This window comes from Primulina tabacum, unplaced genomic scaffold (genome assembly GCF_025594145.1).
Source record: "Primulina tabacum isolate GXHZ01 unplaced genomic scaffold, ASM2559414v2 Contig651, whole genome shotgun sequence".
Classification (NCBI taxonomy): Eukaryota; Viridiplantae; Streptophyta; class Magnoliopsida; order Lamiales; family Gesneriaceae; genus Primulina; species Primulina tabacum.
In genome coordinates, this window is record NW_027459828.1 from 21,403 (window position 1) to 46,774 (window position 25,372).

At 38.8% G+C, this 25,372-nt stretch overlaps 1 pseudogene; it reads right to left on the minus strand.

Annotated features, from left to right (window-relative positions):
- Positions 1-1,118: 1,118 nt before the first annotated feature.
- Positions 1,119-2,962, minus strand: LOC142534653 (caffeic acid 3-O-methyltransferase-like; annotated as a pseudogene).
- Between the last annotated feature and the right edge of the window lie 22,410 nt (positions 2,963-25,372).

The window sequence follows — 25,372 nt, forward strand, 5'->3', positions numbered from 1 at the left end:
TTGGAAATGAAAAGCAATCAAGGAACCATATGCATGTTGTTACTAATCGTCTTTATCATCCTGGATTATACAAAGATGTGACTAATAGTGGCCGGCTTTCATATAGTAAATATTGAAACATATGTCATGGGGTACAAACATTCAAAGAGGAGTCGAAAAGAAAAATATAATATAAGCATTATGATTCGTTTAATCATGTCACTCTAGTTTATTGTACTTTTAAGAATATTTTTCAAGAGAAAATCAACAAGATGATTCTCACATGCCACAAAAAAAAAAAAACATGGTCATTGGTAAAGATTTGTTTCACCCTATGGTCTTTACGAATGCGAATTTCTCAGATTTAAAACCATTATTGGATCAGCAAAGAAACTGAGGAAGCATATAATCAAAAGATAAATTAAAGAGATGCTAGATCCATAAGGAAAAGATATTTGAAGTGAGAAAATGTCTGATTATGCTATTGTTATGAAGTAGAATCTGTATAACAGGAAAATTGGTCAGGAGAGTCATACCATAAAGGCGAGAGAGTCCATGACCTTTCGGTCTAGGAACAAACACTTGTTAAAGATTAATAATTATTATTGCAATAATTTGAAATAATACATTATCCTAATATGTGTAAGTAAGGAAGAGACGCCTACTTACGTGGACGCTTTTATGCAATTGCAATAACTTAAATCCGATTTTAAGTTATATATGCAGTTGAAATTAGTCATAATTTTTTGTTTACATTATTTTTGTTATTAGGAAAATAAAAAGATATTGGTCTTAATTTATTGCAAAAAACAACTGGCGGGCATTAGATGAAGCTAAATATAATTTATTCTTCAAGTTGAACTTATCGCCGATATGCATGCGATTCAAAATACATAATGAATTTAAGGGGAGATCAATAAGCTAGATTGATCATTATTTAACACCAGCACAGTGTACACGCCGTCAATTATTTATCCATTAGTTTTTGCATGTTAACAGGAGTAAAAGAGAAAAGGGTCGTAGCAAGCCTAAAGTTTTATTATAAAACGGTAATTATCTTTAGGAGAAAAGTCATAGCAAGCCTAAAGTTTTATTATAAAACGGTAATTATCTTTAGCTACTCAATATTTCTTTTTATATTATTTATAAAACTCCATGATCCAGAGTGGGAGAACACAACAAACTGTTCGAGATTCTTTGAATCCTGCTTCGCCAATGCATGAAATTCATTTTCTGTCCTCTCCTTACCACCGGGACTAAATGCTAGCATAACCATGTCAGATTGCAAATTACATTTAAAATCTTCTGCTGGGGTCTCTGAAAGGATATGCTCCACAACGATGATTTTTCCGTTATTTGGAAGTGCTTCATGGCATCTCTTCAGTATTTTTATGCAATTCGTATCGCTCCAGTCATGAAGAATCCACTGTGGATTCGGTAAAAAAAGAATTGAATCAGTCTAATAAGAAAATAATCATAAAAATATTATTACAAAGTTGTAAGAAACTATTGGGAATCAAAAATTATGAAAAAGCATTCCTTTTTTAAAACGGTGGAAAACTAACGTGAACAACGGTTTAATTATATGTATTGAATAAAATATATTTTTCTTATAATGCCACTATATTGCCACATTGAAAAGGAAAAAAAAAAGAGCTGGCGATGTTTACAATGAATTTCTATAATAGCATCAGTTAAGCATTTCGTAAAGACAATAACATATATAAAGTAGTTGTTATAAAGGTTTTTTTATAGTCACGCTTCCACATACATGACTTAGGTGTAGCATTATTATTATTATCATTATTGCTGAACAATTTAGAAGGCTAACAAAATGATGAATATACATATACATATACATACACAAACACGCACATATTATATGATGAAAACAATTTCACCTTCATGATAATGGCTTCGCCTTTCGGAACACTAACGAACATGTCTCCACCCATGTGCTCCATGCCTGATCAATACAAAAAGGTCGGCCAAGTTTAAGTTTCACGTAAACCATCAAATTAAATTAAAAAGCGAGCTCCAAACACAAATATTTCAATGGAACCGATTTAAAATACATTACAAAGAACCAACACAAATATTTCACATACTTGCAAAAGATGGTGCGTCTCGAATAACGTGGGGCAAATCAAAATTAATGCCCTTTATAGTTGGATTCTTGGATAGGATCATGCGCAGGGAACCACCGATTCCACCTCCAACATCGACCAAAGTCCTCAGACCCTTGAATCCCTCGTACGTATCTACAATTCTTTTCATCAACATTGTCGAAAAATTGGACATTGCTATATTAAAACCCTTGTTAAATCTTGGATCTGTGCGTGATACTCGAATGTGCTCATTTTTATACTTTTTCAACAGGAAGTCCCCCCTCGAGAATTGCATCTTTCAGGTGGTACCTACACATACAATTATTAATGATTACACATGCACACATATAGTACGTGTAGAGGTTGGAATGTAGTTGATACTTGCCAAGTCTCCAAGTAAACCCTGTCTAGGCTCATGATCAACAAAGGGGCTAGAGAAACTCCATCATCATTCTTGGTGTAGAACTTGCAGACCGGAGCCAAGGAATACAGCCGCTCAACGGCCATCAGGCAGGGTTTTCACTCGACAATTTAAAATAGAATAGCTCGCAAGCAGGCGGAGGATTCTGTCCACCATGTTATGCGCCTCTGGATTGTTGGTGGGAATTTTCGCGGCGAGTTCTCTTGGTGAAATAAAGGCGTCGGGCCCCTTATTCTTCATGAGTTCAAGGAGGTCGAGCTCCAGCGCCACTTTGAGGACATTAGGTAGCACTGAAAAAGAGGCTAGTTGCATGGCGAATAAGAAAGAAGCCTCGTCCCCTTGTGCAACCTCCATTTTTGTATTCATTTTTCCTGAAAAGATTGAGAACAAGAAGCAACACTTTGGGTAGGAGTGTGCATATGCAGAGACAAACATATTTATAGTAGCTTAGTTTGTAGTAATTGCTATAAATTGTTTTTTTCATATAATATAAATAAAATTAAGCCATATTGTTTTAATCAAAATTAATTTTTTTTGCATTAATATATATATATATATATATATATAATCGTTGCATCAGGGAAATTAACATATATGTATGAATGGTGTATATATTGTTTATTTGTTATAGAATAGGCCGGATATCATTAATCGTTGGTCAAATTACGTTTTAGTTAGGACACATTCCCTGAAATCCATGCCACCCAAGAGAGCTGCATGCATTTTGCTGTCTAAGTCATAATCTATACTTATATATATTATTATACTTTAACGTATCATATTAACTAAATTGATATGTGATGTGGTACAAAGTTTTTTTTACATTTTTATCGTAATATTTGTTATTAATTTGTGGTGTACGTTTATTAGTAATTTTTATATGTCTCTCTATTTTTTTCGGATTTTCTCCAATTATCTATAATTTATCTAAAAATTCAAAATATCTTAGTAAATTTTATCTAATCAGTAATCTATAAATATCATATTCTAATAAAATAATATATGTTTTTACACCAAATTATCCAAGAAAAAAAATTAATATGACATGTATCATGTGCCATGGAACACTAATTTATATAAATTACTGGCTACTACGGTTCCATTAATTTATATATCTGGTCTATAAGAAAAGTTTATGTTAATTTTTAAAATATAAAAATTCCAATTATTATAAATCAAGAATGGAACAGATAGACGTAGGAGTATAATTCTCACGAACATCCATAAACATCTATGCGTTCGTTTATCATTCAGTCTACCTTTTATTAACCATCCAACTAAATAGGCTTTTGTTCAAATCAGTTTCAATAAGTCTTCTTCCGCACAGTGGATACTCGTATGATACGAAGAAAGTTTCAGCATTGTTAACACAATAAAGCTATGAACGAAAATTTATTCACCTCCTCTAACATTTCATATCTTGATCCTGACATCTTATTTTTAAAAATAAGAGACGTGTGACGTTAGTTCTAAAAAAACAATAATAATGATGAAGAACAATTGAAAAAAAGCAAAAACTTGTGTGAGACAGTCTTACGGATAGTATTTTGTGAGACGGGTCTCTAATTTGGGTCATCATGAGAAAGTATTATTTTTTATGCAAAGAGTATTACTTTTATGAATATCGGTAGGGTTGACCGTCTCACAGATAAAGATTCGTGAAACCGTCTCATAAGAGACTTACTCTTAAAAAATGCGTTGGTTAGTTTTCGAACAAAAGTAAAGAAAAGTGTATGTGTATGGATCCGCTTATTTTAATTTTATTTTAGTAATAATTATCATAATAATAATAGTTGGCATATGCAAATTCTTGAATTTTTGTACGAAAAAACTCTTAAATTTGTGTTCTTTTTATATTTTAAAAAATATTTATTAATATTATTATTAGAAAAAAATTAAAATAAAAAATAAGTAGACCTACACACACATACTTTCTTTTAATATTTTGAAAATTAAACCAACACATATTAAATAATAAAAGAAATTTAAAAAAAATTGAAAGAATATAAATTTTTTCGGAAGATAAATAGCTTAATATTTTAAAAATATGGTTTTTTTTTTTAAATATTTGACTGGTTCACCATTTTAAGATGATCTATGTTTAGGGATGGCAATGGGCCGGACGGGTTTGCCATCCCCATCCCCACCCCCATCCCCGAATTCCATCATCACCCCCATATCCGTCTCAATCCCCGCTTTTTCGGGTTCGGGGAATCCCCAACCCGAAACTTCAGGGATCAAATTCTCATCCCCGCCCCTATCCCCGTTTCAAAAAATATTATTATGGTAAGACGATGACGGATTTGAAGATTTTCTCAAACCAAAACTTATTATTATCTATTATTATTAGAGATAATATTAATATGTAATATTATATCAATATCAATATTAATAATAATAAGATTATTAATATTTAAAAATAATATTATTTATTATATTATAATATTAATAATACTATTATTTTATTATTGATATTATTTCGGGGCGGGTTCGGGGATTTCGGAGATGAGGATAGTAATCTCATACCCGCTCGAATACATCGGGGATTTTTTTAAATCTCCGAACCGAACCCAACCCGAAAAATTCGGGTGATGATTGCTGAAATCGGGGATGGTATCTAGGAGGTCGGATCTTCGCTTGGGGAGCTCGGATCGGACCTTCGAAAGATAGCTGGGAGGGTCGGATCTTCACTTAGGGAGCTCGGATCGGACCTTCGAAATCTGAAAGCACAACAAGAGTGTTAGAAGGGAGCCGGAAGGTTGTTCCGGCGTAGCCCCTCCGACGCTCAAGTCAGAGAACAGAAAACTGAGAGAATAATGTATGTGCTGAGAGAATGCGAATATATGAATCAATAAACAGTGAACGAAACCTGGTATTTATAGCGGAACGATAGAGTCTTGATTTGGTAGGTTTAGATCCTCAGAATCTTGAAAGATTTGGGTATATCTTGTGCCAGATTTGGTTAGATCTTGTGCCAGATTTGATTAGATCTTTAATGGGCTTTACCTTTCTGGGCTTCGATTTCTGTGGGCTACGCGCTAATGCCTGAGTAAGAGCTCTCGCAGGTACAAGCCTGCCTGAAGTCTGGACCCCATGGGAGCTCGGCGTGGGAGGTCGGTCCGAGAAATTTCCAATCACACCGATACATAATCTTGGAGGTCGGCTCGGCTTCATGTTGGGAGGTCGGCATGGGAGCTCGGCCGAGACATTTCAAATCACACCGATACCATAATCATGGAGGTCGGCTCGGCTTCATGTTGGGAGGTCGGCATGGGAGCTCGGCCGAGACATTTCAAATCACACCGATACCATAATCTTGGAGGTCAGCTCGGCTTCATGTTGGGAGGTCGGCATGGGAGGTCGGCTGACCTCTCTGATCGACGAAACTGCTGATATGAGAGGTCGGCTGGGATGACCTCCCAGATGACCTCCCGTCCTTCATTGAATGCCGCGTCCTCAATTAGATGGGCTACCGAGAGCGGGCCGAGCCCATCCTCAAATCGGGGGTATCACGAGTCCCTCCCTCAAGTCGAGCTGACGTCATAGACCAGAAGCTCGTTGTGATTTGAGCTCTCGGTGGCCCATGGGCTGTCCTGAAATAGGTTGGCCAAGCACTTGGAACTCGGCAAACACTAAATAATATGATGTCATACAAGAGAGGTCAGTCGGACTCTTGGAGCTCGTCCAAACACCTTATTTTTAAAAATAAGAGACGTGTGACGTTAGTTCTAAAAAAACAATAATAATGATGAAGAACAATTGAAAAAATGCAAAAACTTGTGTGAGACAGTCTTACGGATCGTATTTTGTGAGACGGGTCTCTAATTTGGGTCATCATGAGAAAGTATTATTTTTTATGCAAAGAGTATTACTTTTATGAATATCGGTAGGGTTGACCCGTCTCACAGATAAAGATTCGTGAAACCGTCTCATAACAGACTTACTCTTAAAAAATGCGTTGGTTAGTTTTCGAAAAAGTAAGAAAAGTGTATGTGAATGGATCCGCTTATTTTAATTTTATTTTAGTAATAATTATCATAATAATAATAGTTGGAATATGCAAATTCTTGAATTTTTGTACGAAAAACTCTTAAATTTGTGTTCTTTTTATATTTTAAAAAAATATTTATTAATATTATTATTAGAAAAAAATTAAAATAAAAATAAGTAGACCTACACACACATACTTTCTTTTAATATTTTGAAAATTAAACCAACACATATTAAAATAAATAAAAGAAATTTAAAAAAAATTGAAAGAATATAAATTTTTTCGGAAGATAAATAGCTTAATATTTTAAAAATATGGTTTTTTTTTTTAAATATTTGACTGGTTCACCATTTTAAGATGATCTATGTTTAGGGATGGCAATGGGCCGGGACGGGTTTGCCATCCCCATCCCCACCCCCATCCCCGAATTCCATCATCACCCCCAATATCCGTCTCAATCCCCGCTTTTTCGGGTTCGGGGAATCCCCAAACCCGAACTTCAGGGATCAAATTCTCATCCCCGCCCCTATCCCCGTTTCAAAAATATTATTATGGTAAGACGATGACGGATTTGGAGATTTTTCTCAAACCAAAACTTATTATTATCTATTATTATTAGAGATAATATTAATATTAATATTAATATCAATATCAATATTAATAATAATAAGATTATTAATATTTTAAAAAATAATATTATTATTATATTATTAATATTAATAATACTATTATTTTATTATTGATATTATTTTCGGGGCGGGTTCGGGGATTTCGGAGATGAGGATAGTAATCTCATACCCGCTCGAATTACATCGGGGATTTTTTTAAATCTCCGAACCCGAACCCAAACCCGAAAAATTCGGGTGATGTTGCTGAAATCGGGGATGGTAGCTAGGAGGTCGGATCTTCGCTTGGGGAGCTCGGATCGGACCTTCGAAAGATAGCTGGGAGGTCGGATCTTCACTTAGGGAGCTCGGATCGGACCTTCGAAATCTGAAAGCACAAACAAGAGTGTTAGAAGGGAGCCGGAAGGTTGTTCCGGCGTAGCCCCTCCGACGCTCAAGTCAGAGAACAGAAAACTGAGAGAATAATGTATGTGCTGAGAGAATGCGAATATATGAATCAATAAACAATGAACGAAACCTGGTATTTATAGCGGAACGATAGAGTCTTGATTTGGTAGGTTTAGATCCTCAGAATCTTGAAAGATTTGGGTATATCTTGTGCCAGATTTGGTTAGATCTTGTGCCAGATTTGATTAGATCTTTAATGGGCTTTACCTTTCTGGGCTTCGATTTCTGTGGGCTACGCGCTAATGCCTGAGTAAGAGCTCTCGCAGGTACAAGCCTGCCTGAAGTCTGGACCCCATGGGAGCTCGGCGTGGGAGGTCGGCCGAGAAATTTCCAATCACACCGATACCATAATCTTGGAGGTCGGCTCGGCTTCATGTTGGGAGGTCGCATGGAGCTCGACCGAGACATTTCAAATCACACCGATACATAATCATGGAGGTCGGCTCGGCTTCATGTTGGGAGGTCGGCATGGGAGCTTGGCCGAGACATTTCAAATCACACCGATACCATAATCTTGGAGGTCAGCTCGGCTTCATGTTGGGAGGTCGGCATGGGAGGTCGGCTGACCTCTCTGATCGATGAAACTGCTGATATGAGAGGTCGGCTGGGATGACCTCCCAGATGACCTCCCGTCCTTCATTGAATGCCGCGTCCTCAATTAGATGGGCTACCGAGAGCGGGCCGAGCCCATCCTCAAATCGGGGTATCACGAGTCCCTCCCTCAAGTCGAGCTGACGTCATAGACCAGAAGCTCGTTGTGATTTGAGCTCTCGGTGGCCCATGGGCTGTCCTGAAATAGGTTGGCCAAGCACTTGGAACTCGGCAAACACTAAATAATATGATGTCATACAAGAGAGGTCAGTCGGACTCTTGGAGCTCGTCCAAACACCTGATGAGGTGACACTGAGAGAGGTCGTCCAGCCTTTGAGAACTCGATCCAACGCTTAATAAGATAATGGCCCGATAGGTTCCGCTGGGTGAGGTCGGCCGGGCTTTGGGAGGTCGGCCACACACCTGATGGGATCATCCTGAGAGAGGTCGGCCGGGCTATGGGAGCTCGGCCCAACACTTGATAGATAATAACCCGAGGAGGTCATCCCCAGGGAGGTCGACTGAGAGCTCGGCCCAACACTTCATAAAATAATAATCCGAGGAGGTCATCCTGAGGGAGGTCGACCGGGAGCTCGGCCCAACACTTAGTAAGATAATAAACCGAGGAGATCATCCTGAGAGAGGTCGGCCGGGCTATGGGAGCTCGGCCCAACATTTGATAGATAATAACCCGAGGAGGTCATCCCGAGGGAGTTCGATCGGGAGCTCGGGCCAACACTTCATAAAGTAATAACCCGAGGAGGTCATCCTGATAATAACCCGAGGAGGTCATCCCGAGGGAGGTCGACCGGGAGCTCGGCCCAACACTTCATAGAGTAATAACCTGAAGAGGTCATATCAAGAGAGGTCGACCGGGAGCTCGGCCCAACACTTCATAAAGTAATAACTCGAAGAGGTCATCCCGAGGGAGGTCGGCCGGGCAATGGGAGCTCGGCCCAACACTTCATAAAATAATAATCCGAGGAGGTCATCCTGAGGGAGGTCGACCGGGAGCTCGGCCCAACACTTAGTAAGATAATAAACCGAGGAGATCATCCTGAGAGAGGTCGGCCGGGCTATGGGAGCTCGGCCCAACATTTGATAGATAATAACCCGAGGAGGTCATCCCGAGGGAGTTCGATCGGGAGCTATGGCCAACACTTCATAAAGTAATAACCCGAGGAGGTCATCCTGATAATAACCCAAGGAGGTCATCCCGAGGGAGGTCGACCGAGAGCTCGGCCCAACACTTCATAGAGTAATAACCTGAAGAGGTCATCTCAAGAGAGGTCGACTGAGAGCTCGCCCCAACACTTCATAAAGTAATAACCCGAAGAGGTCATCCCGAGGGAGGTCGGCCGGGCAATGGGAGCTCGGCCCAAAACTTCATAAAATAATAATCCGAGGAGGTCATCCTAAGGGAGGTCGACCGAGAGCTCAGCCCGACACTTCAAAGATAATAACATTAGATCATCCTAAGAGAGATCGACCGGGCTATGGGAGCTCATCCCGACACTTGATAGATAATAACCCGGGGAGGTCATCCCGAGAGAGGTCGACAGGGTGCACCATGGAAGCTCGGCACAACACTGACAAAATAACCCGGTGAGATCATGCCGCGGAAGGTAGGCTCGGCCTTTGGAGGTCGGCACAACCCTTGACAATAATAACTCGGTACTATCATGACATGGGAGGTAAGCTCGGCCATGGGAGGTCGGCTGAACATTTTAATAAAATAATAACTCGTAAGATCATGCCGTGGGAGGTAAGCTCGGTCATGGGAGGTCGGCACAACCCATGACAAAATAATAACTCGGCAAGATCATGTCGTGGGAGGTAAGCTCGGCCATGGGAGGTCGGCTGAACTTTTTAATAAAATAATAACTCGGTAAGATCATGCCGTGGGAGGTAAGCTCGGCCATGGGAGGTCGGCCGAACTTTTTAATAAAATAATAACTCGGTAATATCATGCCGTGGGAGGTAAGCTCGGCCATGGGGGGTCGGCACAACCCTTGACAAAATAATGACTCGTAAGATCATGTCGTGGGAGGTAAGCTCGGCCATGGGAGGTCGGCTGAACTTTTTAATAAAATAATAGCAAATCGTAAAGTTTCGACCGAGCTGAGGTGAGCTCTAAGGCTCCTGAAATAACTTAGGGTGCAAATCTTTGTAAACTTAGCGTAGCCAGGATGAGGTGAGCTCTGGGGTCATGCACTGACTGAAGGTGAAAATCCTCACAAACTTGGCGTAACCAAGATGAGGTGAGCTCTGGGCTCCTGAACTGACTGAGGATGAAAACCCTTTTAAACTTGGCGTAACCAAGATGAGGTGAGCTCTGGGCTCCTGAACTGACTGAGGGTAAAAACCCTTTTAAACAGAACTGATTGAGGGTGAAAACCCTTTTAAACTTGGCGTAACCAAGATGAGGTGAGCTCTGGGCTCCTGAACTGAGATCGAGTGAAAACCCTTATAAACTTGGCGTAACCAAGATGAGGTGAGCTCTAAGCTTCTGAACTGACTTAGGGTGAAAACCCTTATAAACTTGGCGTAACCAAGATGAGGTGAGCTCTCGGCTCCTGAATTGACTGAGGGTGAAAACCGTTATAACTTGGCGTAACCAAGATGAGGTGAGCTCTGGGCTCCTGAACTGAGATCGGGTGAAAACCCTTATAAACTTGGCGTAACCAAGATGAGGTGAGCTCTGGGCTCCTGAACTGACTGAGGGTGAAAACCCTTTTAAACTTGGCGTAACCAAGATGAGGTGAGCTCTGGGCTCTTGAACTGACTTCGGGTGAAAACCCTTATAAACTTGGCGTAACCAAGATGAGGTGAGCACTGGGCTCCTGAACTGACTTCGGGTGAAAACCCTTTAACTTGGCGTAACCAAGATGAGGTGAGCTCTGGGCTCCTGAACTGACTGAGGGTGAAAACCCTTTTAAACTTAGCGTAACCAAGATGAGGTGAGCTCTGGGCTCCTGAACTGAGATCGGGTGAAAACCCTTATAAACATGCCGTAACCAAGAAGAGGTGAGCTCTGGGCTCCTGAACAGACTTCGGGTGAAAACCCTTATAAACTTGGTGTAACCAAGATGAGGTGAGCTCTGGGCTCCTGAACTGAGATCGGGTGAAAACCCTTTTAAACTTGGCGTAACCAAGATGAGGTGAGCTCTGGGCTCCTGAAATGAGATCGGGTGAAAACCCTTATAAACTACTAGGCGTAACCAAGATGATGTGAGCGCTGGGCTCCTGAACTGACTTCGGGTGAAAACCCTTATAAACTTGGCGTAACCAAGATGAGGTGAGCGCTGGGCTCCTGAACTGACTTCGGGTGAAAACCCTTATAAACTTGGCGTAACCAAGATGAGGTGAGCACTGGGCTCCTGAACTGACTGAGGGTGAAAACCCTTTTAAACTGGCGTAACCAAGATGAGGTGAGCTCTGGGCTCCTGAACTGAGATCGGGTGAAATCCCTTATAATCTTGCGTAACCAAGATGAGGTAGCTTTGGGCCTGAATTGACTGAGGGTGAAAACCCTTTAAAACTTGGCGTAACCAAGATAGGTGAGCTCTGGGCTCCTTAAATGAGATCGGGTTGAACACCCTTGTAACTTGGCGTAACCAAGATGAGTGTAGCTCTCGCTCCTGAAACTGACTTCGGGTGAAAACCCTTATAACTTGGCGTAAACCAAGATGAGGTCAGCACTAGGCGCCTGAACTGACTGAGGGTGAAAACCCTTTAAACCTTGGCCGTAAGCAAGATGAGGTGATCTATGCTGCTCCTGACGGAGATCGGGTGAAAACCCTTAATAAACTTGGCGGAACAAGATGAGGGTGAGCTCTGGGCCTCCTTGAAACTGACTTCCGGGTGAAAACCCCTTTTAAAACTTGGGCGTAACGAGATGATGTGAGCTCTGGCTCCTGAACTGAGATCCGAGTGAAAACCCCTTGATAAACTGGCGTAACCAAAGATGAGGTAAGCTCTGGGGCTCCTGAACTGCGATCGGGTGTAAAACCCTTATAAACTGGTAGGCGTAACCAAGATGAGGGTGAGCGCGGGCTCCTGAAATTGGACTGAGGGTGAAACCCCTTCATAAACTGGCGTAACCAAGATGAGGTGAGCGCTGTGGGCTTCCTGAACTGACTGAGGGTGAAAACCCTTGATAAACTTGGGGTAACCAAGATGATGTGGAGATCTGGGCTCCTGAAATGGCTGACTCTGGACAGGTGCTGAAACCCTTTTAAACTTGGCGTAACCAATATGAGGTGAGCTCTGGGCTCCTGAACTAACTGAGAGTGAAAACCCTTATAACTTTGGCGTAACCACGAATGAGGTGAGGCTCTGGGCTACTGAACTGGCTTAGGGTGAAAACCCTTTTAAACTTGGCGTAACCAGATGAGGTGAGCTCTGGGCTCCTGAACTGATTGAGGGTGGAAAACCCTTTTAAACTTGGCTGTAACCAAAGATGATGTGAGTAGTTTCGGTGGTCTCCTGCATTAAGACCATGGTGAAAACCCTATAAGTTTTCAATAATTTTGACTGACCAGTGTGTAATTTTATTAATATAACTGAATATAGCATCGAATCCGTAGGTCCTTGCTACAAAAGTAATTGACAAAATAAAAGAAATTAAAGGTATAATATTTAAGCATAATATTTGCGGAGGTGGTAAGCATTTCATGGCCTCTTCATTTCTTCCCCGCCAGATCTTCCAAGTATTAGGCACTCGAGCTAAGCTTCTCCACCACCTTCAATGGTGCTTCCCATCTTGGATCTAGCTTTCCCACGTCCACATCTTGAACCTTCTTCCAAACTAAGTCTCCCCACTTGAAAGCTTCTCTGAATGACCTTCTTATTGTACGATTGGGATGTGCGTCTCTTGTAAGCTTTCATCCTTATGGCCGCGTCTTCCTTCTTTTCTTCCAAAAAATCTAATTCCGCTGCTCGCCTCACTATTTTGCTCATCATAGAATATGACTCGGAAGGTCTCTCGCTGATCTCTGCCGGGAGCACTGCTTCAAATTCCATAAACTAAGCTGAAAGGTGTCTCCCCGATATCGATATTTGGAATAGTCATGTACGACCATAGCACGCTTGGGAGCTCTTCCACCCAATTTCCTTTTGCATTCTCACATGTCTACGTCTTTGCTCAGTATTTCCCACAGACGGCGCCAATTGATGTTGCTGAAATCGGGGATGGTAGCTAGGAGGTCGGATCTTCGCTTGGGGAGCTCGGATCGGACCTTCGAAAGGTAGCTGGGAGGTCGGATCTTCACTTAGGGAGCTCGGATCGGACCTTCGAAATCTGAAAGCACAAACAAGAGTGTTAGAAGGGGGCCGGAAGGTTGTTCCGGCGTAGCCCCTCCGACGCTCAAGTCAGAGAATAGAAAACTGAGAGAATAATGTGTGTGCTGAGAGAATGCGAATATATGAATCAATAAACAGTGAACGAAACCTGGTATTTATAGCGGAACGATAGAGTCTTGATTTAGTAGGTTTAGATCCTCAGAATCTTGAAAGATTTGGGTATATCTTGTGCCAGATTTGGTTAGATCTTGTGCCAGATTTGATTAGATCTTTAATGGGCTTTACCTTTCTGGGCTTCGATTTCTGTGGGCTACGCGCTAATGCCTGAGTAAGAACTCTCGCAGGTACAAGCCTGCCTGAAGTCTGGACCCCACGGGAGCTCGCGTGGGAGGTCGGGCCGAGACATTTCCAATCACACCGATACCATAATCTTGAGGTCGGCTCGGCTTCATGTTGGGAGGTCGGCATGGGAGCTCGGCCGAGACATTTCAAATCACACCGATACCATAATCTTGGAGGTCGGCTCGGCTTCATGTTGGGAGGTCGGAATGGGAGGTTGGCTGACCTCTCTGATCGACGAAACTGCTGATATGAGAGGTCGGCTGGGATGACCTCCCAGATGACCTCCCGTCCTTCATTGAATGCCGCGTCCTCAATTAGATGGGCTACCGAGAGCGGGCCAAGCCCATCCTCAATCCGGGGGGTATCATCGGGGATCCTCATCCCCGTTTCAGGCTTTCCCCGCAGGGCCCCAAACCCGTGGGGAAAGTTGTCATTCCTATCTATGTTTCAAATTAATCCACATGCAAAAATTGGAAGTTTGAACTCAAATTCATTAGTTTTTAAAAATAAAAAATAAGTTGATCGAAACACACACTTCCTTTAATTTTTTTTAAAATTAAATCAACGTATATTAAAATGAATAAATAATTTGTTTTACAAAAATAAAAAGAGCACAAATTCAAGATTTTTCATACGAAAATTCAAGAATTTGCATATTCCAACTATCATTATTTTTTTATTAACAACATTACTAGTAAAAATAAAATAAAAATAATCGGACCAATACACATGCACCTTTATTTATTTTTTGAAAACTAAACTAACAAATTTTTTTAAAATTTTTTTCATTTATTCTTTAGAACTTGGACACATCTCTTATTTAAAAACATGAAACATGAGACCAAATTCCAAAAATGAGAGTTGAAGTTTAAGTTCGATAATTTGAAAGATAGATCGCCTTAAAATGATGGAATGTTTTATGAATCAAGTATTTTTTATTTATTTAAATATGTGTTGGTTAACTTTATTTTATTTTTTTAAAGGTGATGGACACACATGCACAAATTTTTTATTTTTTAAAAATAAATCAACGTATATTTAAAATTGTTTAAAAATAATTCTTTTAAAAAAGGTAAATTACATCAGATTTTATAAATAAAGAATTTTTAAAAAAAATGATTAATCCACTATTTTAATGATAGCTTTTAAATTATCGAAATCTTCAACTCTCATTTTTTTGTTGTTGTCATAAGTCCTTTTTAAAAAAACGAGAGATGTTTCAAAGTTTTATATAAAATAATAATGATTAAAAAATTAAAAGGCTAGCGTCCTCTGTCCATTTTGGCAAACGCTGCAAATTAATTTGCAACATCCTCCAAGAGTGGTGGAGTTTGGCAAAACGCCATCACATATATTAATTTTGAAATATTAATTTTCTATAGATATATCTATAAATGTATACGGATGGGAAATGGGCATTTTTTCACAATTTTGAAATTATCTATAATTGGTCACGTTGCCAGTATAAATCAAAAGACATTACATACGTAAAATTTTACCATGAGGAGGACATGTATGGATATTTCAAATCTGGATTAATTTCCATCAATACGTGTTTATTATGTTCCCATCAATACTTAAAACTTTATTGAGTCTATTTCATCTTCATGACTTCCGGTTTTTCTTCTCTCCCACGATTAATCGAGCATTGTGCCTCCGTTTGAAGATATGCCATTTAGTTGATTCTTGGGGATGGTGATAAGCTTCACTTGTACGTGGGTAGGTAAAATTCTGCTATTTGTTTCACATCCTTCTTTGGTATCTGCGTGCAAGGAAAATAATGGAAACACACCACCTGAGTTGTAGGTTTAGCCACAACAGATGTATAAATTAACTTTTTGGAAAAAAACAATTTTGGTCCATTAAATATTCAAATTTTGGTTTTGGTACAATAATTTTGTTTTTTTTTCAATCTTATTTCGTCGGAGTGCTGATATGATACCGAAAAATATGGATATGGCGTGAGAAATGCTGACATGACATCGTCAAGTACAATGGTCCAATCACCACCGAAAAAGAAGCTACTTGAGAATTGAAAGAAAAGATGCGAGAACAATACCCTTATCTCATTGAGGATCGAGTATAGGAAAGTTTCGAGGGACGAAACTCCTCGTAAGGTGGGAAGGATGTGAAAGACCCAAAGAATTAACACACAAAGCCATGAATTAAAAACACATTCAAGTTCATGAATTCAAAGAAGAATTTGAATAGTCATAACAACATGTTAATGGTGTTTAAGGCCATTAAGAATGCCATAAACATGGTTGTAACGGTAGCATTTTCACCTCCCTTCCATGAGCCTATAAATATTAGCCAAAGGGTAGGATAAATCACACCTTCCAGCAGCATTTCAGCAACTCATTCTTGTCCATTTTCGAAGCACCCGCGCAAGCACGAATTCTTGTCCGGTTCGACGCAGTCCAGCAGCTTTCGTGTCCAAATTTTAGTTGTCTTTCCCACAAATCTTTGAAGACTATCATCAAATAAGTGGGCTTTTACTATACTTTTACGTATATATATTTGTTCCTATTTGTTATGAAAGTTTTTGAAAATTTGTTGTTGATATTAGTATAATATTTGAAAGCATGTTTGAAATATTTGAAATGCACTGTAAAGATTCGAATTAGAAATGGCAAGGAAATTCTGATATTGATATGTTTTGTTTAAGACCCTGATGCGGTGGGATATAATAACCGTTCTTTTGGCCTCGCCCCTTAGAGAAGTAACATATAGGAGACTGATAAGTAAACCATTGAAATGAGATGATTTCAATGCTATTTTTGTATCTTGTTCGTATTCGATTCAACATCCTTATGATTGAAATTATGATAATGTATTTGTATAATTCTAACCTTGATATTTGTTATGCCCGATCGACCCCTATTTACTGAGTATTTCCCAATAATCATCCCTTACATTCTCACCCCAGATACAAACGAGGAACAAATCAAAGATAAAGAACAAGAATATTTTTGGGGATGGTGATGAAGCCAAACCAATTCAAGACCAGTCCTGTCATTCTATCTTTAGTTATTTTACGCTTCCGCATTTCGTTGTAATCGTATTGTAAAGACGATTATTGATTTATGTAATAGACTGACTTTTGGCTATTTGATGTACTACGTTGGGCTTGTTGTTACACGATTTTAAATTGTTAAACAACGCCGATGGCACGTCTCTGTTCCGGGGCGTGACAGATATGGTCGACTCAGATTGATCTGATATCTAAGGGAAAGTTTTTGATTGAACCAACTGAACCCCTCTCATCAGCCCAGACGACTATCAATCTGACTATGAAAAAAAGAGTTCAGATCAAGTTGAAAAAGTTTGATAAATTTGTGGACCATATAATAGTATTTCACTTGTCTAAAATAAGAATCAGATACTAGAATGGATTTAAACTAATATGATATCAGAATCCATGGAAAGAAAAGATTTTGATAGACTTAATTTAATTGTGGTGATGATAGTCAAAACCAGTAGATCGTGTGAATAAAACCTGAAGATAGTTTAAAGCAGTAGTTAGTAATAAAACCAGTAGTTCCCCCTATCGCTTTTTACAAAAGTAGTACTCTGCGAGTACTTATTCGCTTAGAGAAACAGAAGCAGAACTTGACTCTTTTCTAGAATCAGAACCAATCGATCTTATATTAATGTTACTGTTACTCTACCAAGTACGAGTATTAATGCTTCATTAATGCTGAACTAAATCATTTAATACGCCTTACCTATTTTGGTATAAAACAAGACTGATTGTTCTGAAGCTTTTTGCAGGAACTCTTTTAGGCAATAAATAAAGCTGATTTTATCAGAAGTCACAGAAGCCATTTTTTTTATAGACGTTAGATTCAAGACTTCTATATAAACGCAAGATCAACGACGTTTACAAGTTACCAAAAACTACGAGCTTATTCTCTAACATACGTACGTTGATTTGAGCACTTAGATTTTCTTATCATCTTTAAAGCTCAATATATAGAAAAGTAGCACACGGCTTCATAATAGTTATCTGATCTTTTGAGATCATATTGTGCTGACTGTTTCTTACTCTCTCTACAATCATTATCGCGTTATTACATATTTGAGAAGAGTTTGTAAACTGGAAAAGAGTCTTTTCCAGAACCTTGTTGTATCGGTTTGATTGTGTTGAGAAACTAAGAGTTTCAGTAGGCAAAGGATAAGTCCTACTGAAGTGGGTGTATACAAGTGTTGTACTATAAAAACCAAAGTCTTTTAGTGATACCTTCTGGAAACAGAAGAAGAGGATACGTAGAAGATTTCATCTTGGAACTTCCATAAACAACCATCGTCTACTGCTTACTATTTTATCATTATACACCCTTAAACCATCAGATCGTTTCCCGCACTATATTGTGGTCTACTGGTTATACATTTGAACAAGATTTGCTACAATCTCTAACAGGATTCTAGCACCCCTTTGCATAAACGACCGTCAAAGGAATAGAGTTATTCACCCCCCCCTCTAAACTCCATATTGATCCTCAACATGTGGTATCAGAGCAGATTTCTATTGTTCTCTATTTACAACAGTTATGGCACATTTTCAGCAAGGTTTCCATGTTCTCAAAAAATACTTTGATGACTGGAAGATCCGGATGCAAGCTCATCTTGCAGCCCAAGATGGTCCTTTGAAGATCTTAAAATCTAACACTGTGTTGTTGTTACTGAGGGAGCGCCTCAAATGGTTGAAAAGCACAGAAGTGAATGGACTGGTGAAGATAATAAGAAATCCAAGCTCGATAATGTTGCGAAGGACATTCTTTACAAAAAACCTCGACAAAAATACCTTCATCAAGATCAAGATGTGTTCTACTGCTAAAGAGATTTGGGGAAAAGTTCATCCAAATCTGTGAAGGAAATGAGCAGACGAAGGAGAATAAACTGTCTGCAGCAATGCAGAAATTGAGAATCTCAAAATGACAGTTGGATAAACTCTAAGTGAGTTTGATGAACGTTCAGTAGCTTGGTTAATGAACTAGCAGCTCTTGGCAAAGAGCATGGCAACAGAGAGATAGCACTCAAGTTATGAGAGCTTTACCCAGGGAATGGGACATTAAAACAATGGCTATGAAAAGTCTTAAATATTGGAGCTACATGACTTGTTCGCATGACTTAAAAGCTTATGAGTTCGAACTGGAAGTTCTGAGTCCTCTGACTCGGAGAGTCATTATGCGAAAAGTGATGCAGAAGAGATCAAATGTCTCATGGAAGATATTGAACCAACCTCGACATTTGTAGAGGTACATGACTTTGACTCTGAGGAATTTACACGAACTGATTTGATTAAAGCACTGCATGACATGGTGGAAGAGTACTCGAGAATTTCTCAGTCATTCGAGGATGGTTAAGACTGAAAATCAAAACTTAAATGATCAAGTCAGTAAGTTTCCTTGTTTGCAAGAGAATAGCTGCAATGATTTAAAAGTTGAAATAAGTAAGTTAAGAATTAAGAATGACAGGGTTAATGCAGATTATCAGACGATGAAGTCTGAGAATCAGAAGTTATCTATTCTTGTAAATGCATTGAACAAGTCTTCTATTTCTTTAGAGAAGATGCAAGAGTTGGCAGAAGCAATCCGGTGACAGAAGTGGTCTCGGATTCAGCAATAATGAAAGCATTTATGAAACAAGTACTAAGCTACAACTGGATAAAGGCAAAGGGAAATTCATTCACTTTGTCGAATCCAGTGTGGTATATGAACCTGAAGTACCAACTGTTCAAGTTGAAAGGTACTAAGCATCAGACAAACAGAAGGAAGCATTATGGTCTGGGTTATGTTGAACCTAAGGGAAGAGTTCACCAAGTTATGGATCCAGCAGAGGATTCAACTCAGGAGGACAATCCTCTATGAAGGTTAAAAACTACCATCACTATAATTCTAGACCTGTTCAGAAGAGATACAGACCAGACAACAAAAACAGAAGGGAAGAACAACATTCTAAGATGCATTCTATTAGAAATAGCATACCTTCTGTTGCACACACCGCTTTGGATACCCGAAGTACAAGGTCACCTAGAATTGTATAAATGTGGGTTCCTAAAGGACTGATAAGGATTGGACCCAAATAGATTGGGTACCAGATACTAAAATTTGTGTTTGCTGGAACAGGAGAGGAAATCCAAAATCAGTAGCTCCACATGGTATCTGGACAGTGGATGTTCCAGACATATGACTGGACAGAAAAATCTACTATCAGAAGTAATAATTTATACTTGACCAAAGATAACATTTGGAGATAACTCAAAAGGTAAAACCGTAGGGTAAGGGTAAGATTATCCATGGTAACATTACTATCAATGATGTACTATTAGTTGAAAATCTTTGCTACAACTTGATTAGCATTAGTCAACTGTGTGATAATGGTTATTCTGTGGCTTTTCAGAAGCACACATGCACAGTTAAAAATTCTGATGATTCTACTGTATTAACTGGAAAAAGATAAGGCAACACATACAAAGTTTCTTGGAATACAGATCCTATTAATGTTCCTACGTGTTTAGCTTCTCTTAGTGATAAAACATTGGCTATGGCACAAGAGATTGAATCACCTGAACTTCAAGTCAATCAACAAACTCAAGAAGCAAAATATAGTTGACGGTTTGCCTGATATTAACTTTGTTAAGAATCATGTTTGCTCTGCATGTCAACTTGGCAAGCATGAGATCTAGCTTCAAGAATAAAGGTATTAAATCAACTTCAAGGTGTTTGGAATTATTGCATATGGACTTGTTTGGTCCAATCCCTGTCATGAGTTTAGGGGGAATGAAATATACACTTTTTGTTGTTGATGACTTTTCCAGATTTACTTGGGTAATATTTCTTGCTAGAAAAGATCAAACCAGTAGTCTCCTGATCAAGCTTCTGAAAAAGATTCAAAATGAAAAATCAGTTTCTGTTATTAAAATCAGAAATGATCGGGGCACGAGTTTACTAACAAGATTCTTGAGTTATATTTGGATGAACAGGGCATTCATCATGAATATTCAGCTGCCAGAACGCTTCAACAAAATGGAGTAGCTGAGAGGAGAAACAGAACTCTTAAAGAAGCTGCTAGAACAATGCTAGATGATGCAGACATCTCTCAGCGCTTCTGGGCAGAAGCAATCAACACAGCATGCTACACACAAAATAGAACCATGATCAACAAAAGGCACAATCAGACTCCATATGAGATATGGAAAGGAAGTAAGCCTCATGTATCTTACTTTCATGTATTTGGTTGTAGATGTTTTGTGCACAACAATGGTAAAATTATTTGTCTGCATTTGATTCAAAATCAGATGCTGGACTGTTTATTGGTTATTCAGCAGTAAGCAAAGCTTTTAGAATTTTCAATAATAGAACTCTTAATGTTGAAGAATATGTTTATGTTGTTTTTGATGAAGATAGCCGTGCTCCTGGAATTTCTAACGTGTCAAATCTAAGTAACAGGTTAGATAGGATTCATCTGAACTGGATAGTGAACATGATACAGAACCTAGTGTTAAAGATGCTCAAAATCCAGAACCAGACATTCCTCTGGTAGAACCAATTGTTCAGACACAAGATTTACCATAACCAGAAGTGAACACTCCAGAACCTGCTACTGCTTGGGCTGAGCCTATTTCGAATACATCAAACAAGGAAGAAATTTCTTTAAACCCTTTCGTTTGGAGAAAATCCATCCTCCATATTTGGTTATTGGTAATCCAGGAACCCCGTTGAGAACCAGAAGGCAAATGATTAATGAATATATGTATGTTGCTTTTACTCTCAGGATGAACCAAAGAAAATTGAAAAAGCTCTTCTGGATCCCAGTTGGATTGAAGCTATGCAAGAAGAGCTAAATCAATTTAAAAGAAATGAAGTTTGGTTTCTTGTACCCAGACCATCTCATCAAGCCATTATTGGAACCCGGTGGGTATTTAGAAACAAGCTAAATGAAGAAGACACTGTAGTCAGAAATAAAGCAAGACTGATAGCTCAAGGTTTCAGACAAGAAGAAGGAATAGACTATGATGAAACCTATGCACCAGTAGCAAGGCTTGAAGCGATCAGAATATTTTTAGCATTTGCTGCTTTCAAAAATATCAAAGTTAATCAGATGGACATGAAAAGCGCATTCCTAAATGGTCTACTGCAAGAAGAGGTCTACATTGAACAACCTCCAGGTTTTATCGATCATTTCTTACCTCATCATGTATTTAAATTACACAAAGCCCTGTATGTTTTAAAGCAGACACCAAGAGCATGGTATGACACTCTATCACAATTTTTGTCAATCATGATTTTACAATCGACACATTAGATAAGACTCTATTTACCATAGTTAAGAATAAGCACATTTGTTAGTACAGATTTATGTTGATGACATTATTTTTGGGTCAACTAACCCCAAATTATGTGCAAAGTTTGCTAGTTAATGCAGGATTAGTTTGAAATGAGCATGATGGGAGAATTAACATTCTTCCTAGGACTACAGATCAAGCAACTTGATACTGAAATTTTCATAAATCAAGCTAAGTATACCAAGGAGCTACTGAAATAGTTTGGCATGGAAGCATGCTCTGCTGCTTCCACTCCAATGAGCTCATCAACTAAACTTGATAAGGATGATAGTGGAATTCCAGTAGAGATAACTCAGTATCAAGGTCTTATTGGTTCTCTGTTATATCTTACTGCCAGTAGACCTTATATTATGTTTGTTGTTTGCATTTGTGCTAGATTTCAATCTAACCCTAAGCAGTCACATTATATTGCTGCTAAACGTATTCTGAAGTACTTAAAGGGAACTCAAAATGTCGGCTTATGGTATCCTAATGATTCATCTTTTAATCTTATTGGATATTCAGATGTGATTATGAGGTTGTAAACTAGACAGAAAAAGCACAAGTGGTTTTTGTCAATTTCTTGGTGATAGGCTGATCTCCTGGTTTAGTAAAAAGCAGACTTCCATAGCTACGTCTACTGCAGAAGCAGAATACCTCGCTGTTGGATGCTGCTGTTCTCAAATATTGTGGATGCAACAACAGCTTAAAGACTATGGATTTCATGCTTCTGAATCACCCATATTCTGTGACAATACAAGTGCTATATCAATCACGCAAAATCCAGTATTTCATTCCAGAACAAAGCACATAGATATCAGACACCATTTTATTAGAGATCATGTGCAGAAGAAGGACATTCGTCTGGAATATGTTCCTATTGATCAACAAGCAGCAGACATCTTTACAAAGCCTCTGCCTGAGAATAAGTTTTCTTATTTTCGAAATGTTCTTGGTTTAATTGACTTAAATTGAGTATATTGTTGCTATCAGTTTGATTTTGCTGTCAGATATTTGTTACTCATCTAATATCAGCGGGTTCATAAGAAAAGGAGACAATTTGTGGTAACTACTGATATTTTATTAAGAATGAAATCGACGTCTTACAACTTGATTCAAATTTCTTTCTACAGCATATTGCAACATTCTAAACCAGTTATTCAAATCATGACTCCTCATATTCCGTAAGTTTTCAGAATTGATGAAAAGTCAAGCCACTCCCACTCTCTTGACAGCAGCATGTGGTTCAGCACATCATCCTTGACCAGCTCGGATATGTGATCAACTCGAGCAAGCCTCTTGAACCTTCTTGCTAGTGACCTCTGTCTGGCCGAAGCAGGAAATTCTCCAGTGTTGATTTCTTGGAGATCATGAATAATAGTCCAAATGGACATAACCTCATCAAAAATGAAATCTTCTGCACCTTGTTTTAATTCTTGCAGAATTTGAGGTGTCCAGAAAGTGAGGAACATGAGTGCTGCTTTCACAACCATTGGAATATATTGTCATTATGAGCAATTATCGTCTCTTATAGACAAGACTTGAGGAAGACGAAGAGTCATCGAGCATTAAATTTTCAGACTAATTTTTCTCACTCTTCCTTCTGCTTATTTCATGTTACTTGTTTAATCACTTATTTGCATTAAGTTAAAGCAAGATAAACAGTAATATGACAAAATAGGATATTTCATTCATAAAACCAGATTCATTACATTGTTTTTATCTATTACATTGTGTTGATATCAGCAGCTTGAAGTACTGCAAAGTACTTCAGCAGGAACCTAACTAAGATCTGCTGGAATCCCCTCTTTGGCATGATCGTGGTTGCTGAACGGGATGATTCCGCAGCAGTCCTAATAAAAAAGAACAATCTAACTGATTGTTCATATTACAGCCAAGTAATCTTCCAAGACTTCATAACTTGAAAAAGGATGTCTTCAGACATCATCTTACGAGAAGCTGGAAAGTCTTCTTGCAAATCCTCTGCTGAATCAGTCTCTGGAGAAGACTCCGAGAACCTTTCTGCATCATCCATTTGTGTTTTGTTATTATTTGAGTACTTACTTTACCTTGTGAGATTGCAGGTACTTATATAGAGTGTTGGGAAGCTAAAGAGACGCCCTACCGGTCACATCTTGCACGATTATCAAGAGTCATCTATATTTTTCTCAGATATCGTATCTTCGCATCTATTACTTGCATTAATTGAGGGGGAATATTAATTTATTCTGTCTTTTCCTTTTCCATTCTTTATCAGAAGCAGAAGAAGGTTTGTCTTCTCGATAAAACAATGTCTACTGGTTTTATTCAGATGCTGAAAATATTTCAGCACTCCATAAGTTCGTAGATATTATCATAAGACGACAAACTCTCTTCTGATTTTCTTTAATAAACACTTTGGACAGCCCGCCCTTTATTTTTTACTTTTTAAAAATTTAGGCTTATCTGACACTCCCTGTTCAAATTTTCAAATTCAACCGTAAACATATTGACACGTGTCCTTATGTTTCACTGACGGTATATGTTTGAATATTAACCACCTCTTTCATCTCATTTCACTTTTACGCTTTCAGACTTTTGATCTCCAGCTACTGTTTTTCTCTTGCTCTCATCTCTTCTACAGATTCTACTTTATTATTATCCTGATTGCAGATATGGCCGGAGCATATGCATTGAAAGCTTATCAAGTTAACTTCGCATCAGTCTTAACAATCAACGATGAAAATCTCGTGAAGATGTTTCAAGCTCTTAAGAAAACTGGCCTAAGAAGGTTCTTGGAAGCACCTACCATTATTTACAAAACTGCTCTCCTGGATTTCTATGCTAAGGCAATTGTAGAAGAAGGGAAAATCACATATTCCCAAGACAATGCATCTATCTCCATCGACGCTGCCTATTAGGATCAACTTTCTTTCTACCATTTTCTGACTTTCTGAGTTTACTTGCATTTCTAAGGAGGAGATGTCTTCTGCCCTCCTTAACTTCTCAGCTTCTGGAGAGGAACTCTCTTCTTCTTGTTTCAAAAAACTTTTGAAAATGGAATATCAAGTGCTTGCCGACATTGTTGCAAAAGCGCTTTTGGTCAAAGCTGGCACCTTTGATAGGCTGACCAAGGAGAAAGTTCAATACATGATCGCTATCACTTCTGGGTTTCAGGTGAATTGGAGTCGATTTCTTTTCAAAATAATGAAGGATATGGTGTTAAGGAAATGTTCTGGCTTTGCTGTTCAAATC